This window comes from Aegilops tauschii, chromosome 4, assembly GCF_002575655.3.
Source record: "Aegilops tauschii subsp. strangulata cultivar AL8/78 chromosome 4, Aet v6.0, whole genome shotgun sequence".
NCBI lineage: Eukaryota > Viridiplantae > Streptophyta > Magnoliopsida > Poales > Poaceae > Aegilops > Aegilops tauschii.
The window spans coordinates 416,015,239-416,022,765 of NC_053038.3; the positions used below are offsets into that span (position 1 = coordinate 416,015,239).

At 44.1% G+C, this 7,527-nt stretch overlaps 1 pseudogene; it reads right to left on the minus strand.

The window, feature by feature from the left end:
- Window positions 1-1,214: 1,214 nt before the first annotated feature.
- Window positions 1,215-3,085, minus strand: LOC109778184 (nuclear transcription factor Y subunit B-1-like; annotated as a pseudogene).
- Window positions 3,086-7,527: the final 4,442 nt, after the last annotated feature.

Below are 7,527 nucleotides of genomic sequence, written 5' to 3' on the forward strand. Positions count from 1 at the left end.
ACGGCCCAACAGAATAACGGGCCGTTAATGGGTATAAACTGATACACTGTTCATTACGGGCCAGTTTCACCACGGGCCGTTAATGGGTATAAAGTGATACACTGTTCATTACGGGCCAGTTTCACCACGGGCCGTTAATGGGTGTAAAGTGATACACTGTTCTTTACCGGCCAGTTTCACCACGGGCCGTTAATAGGCCAAGAGTTACATAGGGCCTCATATGGGCCGAAAGACATCATGGGCCATACACGGGCCAGAAGTGAAAACGTGCTGGAATCATATTGGATGGCCCAGATGACGCTACTGGGCCTAATTCGGATGGGGCGTAACGGGCCTTGGGTTAGCAGGCTGTAAATGGGCTATATGCGAACAGGCCGTTAACAGGCTTTCTAGGGGCCGGCCCGCCACCTTTTGACCAAGTCAAACGGGCCGGCCTTTTCACAGGAATGGGCCTCTGTTGGGCCGTGCCACGTGTCGACGTATCATAGGCACCTTCCGTCCAATGAGTGGATGACATCTGTCCCAACGATGAGCCGACACGTGTTTCCTCCAGCCAATGATGATTTTACACGTGGAAAATCCCCATTGGTCGGGGCTGTTAACGGGTTATCGGATCCAAAACCCGACCCGATAGCTTAACGGCGTTCTGTTACGGTGGATGCCACGTGTTGGTCACCCTTGACGAAAGCACTTCTGTGATGCGTGATTTATCGTCATGGAAGTGGACACTTCCGTGATGATAATTTTGGCAATGTCATGGAACACTTCTACGACAGCATAGGTATGACTATCTTGATTCTGTCATAAATTTTTCATGCATGTACATGCATGACAGAAAACGCGACCTACTGTGACAAATACGTATCATCACGGAAGTATATTTTTTTGTAGTGTAGATGAAGACATTTTTAAATTGACAAGCACCCAAATATATACAGGCACCAGTTCAGGAAATTCATGACTTGGATTGGGTATTAATAGCAGATATGACAAACTAATGTACTTGTACTTGATCTAGTTGAATACATGCAGAACAAGTTCATGGTATAATTTGAATAGGATCAACAAGCCATTTTTGTTGCCTTTCATCCAAATTTGATGTATTTCCATGCTTAAGTGCATACGATTGTATTTCCGTGAGGGGGGTTATTTCATATCCCTTAATTTTAATACATTGGCATGATAACATGCTAGCTTTGGCAACGTTGAGACAATCAATTAATCTGCACCGAGCAAACATGAACAGGATCAAAGGAATAAATTTTGTTCAGATTCAATTATATATAACACATTCACAGCAGATTTAATTGGAAGTAACTTAAAATGCAGATTGAAGGAAACGTTTGTGGACTGCTCCACCATGTAAATAGATGAATTTGAATAAATAGAAACATGTAACAAAATGGAAATGTTATGATATCTCTATTGCATGAGTTTTTATAATCAATCGCATCTCGACTTGGCAGATCTACCCGACAATCCAGGCATAATCGAGAGGGATTTCACGACAACTGAGTATGGTACAACATTGTCTAGAACAGGTCATCAAAAGCAAAATGGAAGAGCGGGGTACTTTACTCTCGGATGATGGTATATTGACACGTCTAAAGTAGATCATCGTCTAGAAATGTAAAAAGTTTTCGGTAAACATACTAGTGCTTTGCACAATGTTTTTTTACTATAAACAGTAGGGCAAAACACCCCACTGCAATTTTTATAAATAACTAAGGCAAGGTCCAGCAGTACAAAGCAAAAAAGAAGACAGCAAGAGCTTGAGGGAAGCCCCCTAAGAAGAAAAAGAAGAAGGGAAAAAAGCAAGACAAAGAAAGTACAGTCCGTGACTTGAGAGGCTAGGATTCAGGGTAAAAACGACTCACCCAAGAGACCAGAGTCTCATCGTCCTCGTCGGGCTCGTCGGACAGGACCAGTCTCTTGCCGGTGATGATCTCCAGAAGCACGACGCCGAAGGAGAAGACATCAGACCAGTCGGTTATTTTCCCGGTGTTGGTGTACTCCGGTGCCATGTACCTGCCAAACCAGTCAATGCCATTGCGTTTTATTCAGGTCGGGGATGGTTTAACATAATGGGAATGAAATTGGAATGGTGGACTTCGTACCCGAAAGTCCCCATCACCCGTGTAGACACATGGCTGTCGTCTTCGTGCTGGATCTTGGCCAGACCAAAGTCAGCAACCAGCACAAGGCAGAAAAAGCCCCATCACACTCTGAGATGAACATTCAGAATATATCTTCCAAGAACATGTACACATGCATGTCCCAATTGAATAAAAGACTTCATTTTAATAGTTGGATTCCAGAGACAATTCTTAGTGCTTCAAATCATTCAGTTATCTGAATTAACATTACAGAAAAGAATTGAAGATCTCAATGATAGTAGTAATTGGAGGGATAAATCAACACTTGTTCTAAGGACAATAAGATGATTGTTGCTAGGCAGTGTGGGGTCTCATCAGTCACCAAGCTGAACATGACTGTTTAAACTTGCCAACTAGGACTAACAAAAGTGCCAAACAGAGCTTTTCAGGCTACAGCAGCAACATATTAAACTAGCCATGGACCTACCTAACTCCCAAAGCACTAATCCATCCCCAATTAGTTCAGACAAAAAAATCCTACATGGCTAAATGGGCACGCACGTGTTTGTACTTCTACAGATAAACCTTGAAGGGCTCAATGTACTCCTAAAAGCCTGGCGTGGCCATCGCCCAGATCAGGTCATCGACGTTGATGGTCTTGCGCTTCTCCCTCTGGCACTTATCGCTCGCCCTGCAGTACAGAGAAGACAAAACGGCGACAGGTCAGCACCAAACCACACTTGATTCGGGCAGGCAAAACAGAGCGGCATCGGTCAATAGAGGCACTCACTCGCTGGCGATGAAGCAACATACTCGGAGACGCACTCATGCACGGTCTCCTTGGCGTGCTTGGCGATCTTGCAGTTGGCCGAGATGGCCTTCTTCTTGATGCTGATGATGTTGGCTATGAGCAGGAACCTGTCCTGCTCCCTGACACCGCCGAAGCCGCCTCCTCAGCCGCCCGGCGGGCTCGCCGGCGCGTCCGACATCCGGCCGCCCTCCATCAGCGCACCGGCGCACCAAACCCTAGACCCCGACTTCCGAAAGTGCGGGGAGAGAGCTGAGGGGAGAGGGAGACGTACCTTATATAGACAGGCGTGTAGAGGGAGGGAGGGAAGGTGGTGGAGGGGAATGGAGGTGCGGCGAGGGCGGCGAGTGACGTCCCCATGCTCCGCGAGCCTCCGCGGCGCCTTTCTGGCCACCGGCGGCACGGCCATCACGGCGGAGGAACTGAGGGCCGAATCCACGGTGGCTGGCTCGCCTGCTCGAGCTTGACGGAGCCGTAGATGAAGCTGACGCCGATGGCAGAGACCCTGGCCACCTATAGAGGAACACCCATCGCGAGGTCGGTCAGTCAGCCAGATCTGATCTGCGAGGCCGCGGACGAATCATGAATCGGAGGAGAGGGGCGCGTGGGTCGCTTACGAGGGTGGTGGGGGTGAGAGGAGGACGGTAGGATTCCCACCGAAGGTCGCTAGGGTCGGGCGCCAGATCGTGGCGGCAACAATGGAGGAGTGCAGCGCTAGGGTTAGCACGAGAGAGAGGAGGGCTTTGCTGCCATGGGTGGGGTTCGCGCGAGAGAGAGACGGGTTGGGTAGGGTTCGTGAAAGAGAGGGGGGTCGCTGCCGTGGGATGGGACGGATGGATGGACTGATGTTTGCCAGGTCATCGATCCAAGCCACAAGTGATTCCACCAATCAGGTAGTTTTGTTTTTTTCGTTTGTTTCTCTTATAATTTTCACCCCCTAATTCGGGGTAAACATTCAACATACTAACCACTTATAGTTTGCTAAAATGAACCAGTAGTTTGCACATGTGTGTATCTGATACGTCCATTTTGAATCATTCTTTATGTCAATATTTGTTGCATTATGGGCTTTTATTACACATTATGTCACAATACTTATGCCTATTCTCTCGTATTTTACAAGGTTTACATAAGGAGGGAGAATGCCGGCAGCTGGAATTCTGGGCTGGAAAAGGAGCAAATATTAGAGACCTATTCTGCACAACTCCAAAAGTCCTGAAACTCCCCGAAAGTTATTTTTGGAAATAATAAAAAATACTAAGCGGAAGAAATACCAGAGGGGGCCCAGACCCTGGCCACGAGGGTGGGGGCGCGCCCTACCCCCTTGGCGCGCCCCCTGCCTCATGGGCCCCCTGTTGGCCCTCCGGTGCCCATCTTCTGCTATATGAAGTCTTTCGTCCGAAGAAAAATCATAAGCAAGCTTTCGGGACGAGACTCCGCCGCCACGAGGCGGAACCTTGGCGGAACCAATCTAGGGACACTTCCCTCCGGGAGGGGGAAATCATCGCCATCGTCATCACCAACGCTCCTCTCATCGGGAGAGGGCAATCTCCATCAACATCTTCACCAGCACCATCTCCTCTCAAACCCTAGTTCATCTCTTGTATCCAATTCTTGTCTCTAAGTCTGGGATTGGTACCTGTAGGTTGCTAGTAGTGTTGATTACTCCTTGTAGTTTATGCTAGTTGGTTTATTTGGTGGAAGATCATATGTTCAGATCCTATATGCATATTAATAATCCTCTTATTATGAACATGAATATGCTTTGTGAGTAGTTAAGTTTGTTCCTGAGGACATGGGAGAAGTCTTGCTATTAGTAGTCATGTGAATTTGTATTCGTTCGATATTTTGATGAGATGTATGTTGTCTATCCTCTAGTGGTGTTATGTGAACGTCGACTACATGACACTTCACCATTATTTGGGCCTAGAGGAAGGCATTGGGAAGTAATAAGTAGATGATGGGTTGCTAGAGTGACAGAATCTTAAACCCTAGTTTATGCGTTGCTTCATAAGGGGCTGATTTGGATCCACATGTTTCGTGCTATGGTTAGGTTTATCTTAATACTTCTTTTGTAGTTGCGGATGCTTGCAATAGGAGTTAATCATAAGTGGGATGCTTGTTCAAGTAAGGACAGCACCCAAGCACCGGTCCACCCACATGTCAAATTATCAAAGTACCGAACGCGAATCATATGAACGTGATGAAAACTAGCTTGACGATAATTCCCATGTATTCTCGGGAGCGCTTTTCTTTATATAAGAGTTTCTCCAGGCTTGTCCTTTGTTACAAAAAGGATTGGGCCACCTTGCTGCACTTTATTTACTTTTGTTACTTATTACTCGTTACAAATTATCCTTTCACAAAACTATCTGTTACCTATAATTTCAGTGGTTGCAGAGAATACCTTGCTGAAAACCGCTTATCTTTTTTTCTGCTCCTCGTTGGGTTCGACACTCTTAATTATCAAAAGGACTATGATAGATCCCCTATACTTGTGGGTCATCAAGACTCTTTTCTAGCGCTATTGCCGGGAAGTGAAGCGCCTTTGGTAGGTGGAATTTGGTTAGGAAAAATTTATATAGTGTGCTGAAATTTACTGTCACTTGTTACTGTGGAAAGTAATCCTCTGAGGGGCTTGTTCTGGGTATCTTCACCCCAGCCAGTAGAGCAAAGAGTTGCTCCTCAACCTACTGAACCTACTGAAGATGAAAATGTCTACTTTGAGATTCCTTCGGGTATGATAGAAAAACTGCTAGCTAATCCTTTTGCAGGAGACGGAACAATGCATCCTGACGAGCACCTAATCTATGTGGATGAAGTTTGTGGATTATTCAAGCTTGCAGGTGTGCCCGATGATGTTATTAAGAAGAAGGTCTTCCCTTTATCTTTGAAGGGATATGCATTGACATGGTATAGGCTATGTGATGATATGGGATCATGGAACTACAAACGATTGAAATTGGAATTTCATCAGAAGTTTTATCCTATGCTCGTGATCACAATTATATATATAATTTCTGGCCTCGCGAAGGAGAAAACATCGCTCAAGCTTGGGGGAGGCTTAAATCAATGTTATATTCATGCACTAATCATGAGCTCCCAAGAGAGATAATTATTCAAAAAAATTATGCTCGGCTTTTTGATAACAACCGCACCATGCTCGATACTTCTTGTGCTGGCTCTTTTATAATGAAGACTATTGAATTTAAATGGGATTTATTGGAAAGAATTAAACGCAACTCTGAAGATTGGGATCTCGACGAAGGTAAGGAGTCAGGTATGACACCTAAGTTTGATTGTCTTAAATCTTTTATGGATACCGATGTTTTCCGTAAATTTAGCACTAAATATGGACTTGACTCTGAGATAGTAGCTTCTTTCTGTGAATGTTTTGCTGCTCATGTTGATCTCCCTAAGGAGAAGTGGTTTGAATATCATCCTCCCATAGAAGTAAAAGTAGCTGCACCTATTAAAGTTGAAGAAAAGACTATCACTTATGATGATCCTGTTGTTCCTACTGCTTATGTTGAGAAACCACCTTTCCCTGTTAGAATAAAGGATCATGCTAAAGCTTCAAATGTGGTTCGTAAAAGCAATATTAGAACCTATACACCTCCTGAGCAAGTTAAAGTTGAACCTAATATTGCTATCATTAAAGATCTCTTGGCTGATAATATTGATGGGCATGTTATTTATTTCTGTGATGAAACTACTAGAATTGCTAAACCTTGTGCTAAAGATAAATATAGACCTGTGGTAGGCATGCCTGTTATTTCTGTTAAAATAGGAGATCATTGTTATCATGGCTTATGCGATATGGGTGCCAGTGCTAGTGCAATACCTATTGACTTATACAAATAAATTATGCATGATATTGCACCTACTGAGTTAGAAGATATTGATGTTACCATTAAGCTTGCGAATAGAGATACCATATCACCCATTGGAATTGTTAGAGATGTTGAAGTCTTGTGTGGGAAAACTAAATATCCTGCTGATTTTCTTGTTCTCGGTTCCCCACAAGATAGCTTTTGCCCCATTATATTTGGTAGACCCTTCTTGAACACTGTTAATGCTAAGATAGACCGCGAAAAGAATGTTGTTACTATTGGTTTGGGTGATATGTCTCATGAGTTTAATTTCTCTAAATTTCGTAGACAACACCATGAAGAGGAATTGCCTAGTAAGGATGAAATTATTGGTCTTGCTTCTATTGCCGTACCTCCTAATGATCCTTTGGAACAATATTTGCTAGACCATGAAAATGATATGTTTATGAATGAAAGAAGGGAAATTGATGAAGTATTCTTTAAACAGGAACCTATCTTGAAACACAATTTGCCTGTTGAAATCCTAGGGGATCCTCCTCCACCCAAGGGTGATCCCGTGTTTCAGCTTAAACCGTTACTTGATACTCTTAAATATGCTTATCTTGATGAGAAAAAGATATATGCTGTTATTATTAGTGCTAACCTTTCAGAGCATGAAGAAGAGAGATTATTGAAAACTCTGAAGAAGTACCGCGCTGCTATTGGATATACTCTTAATGATCTTAAGGGCATTAGGCCCACTCTATGTGAACATAAAGTAAATTTGGAGAAAGATGCCAAACCAGTTCGT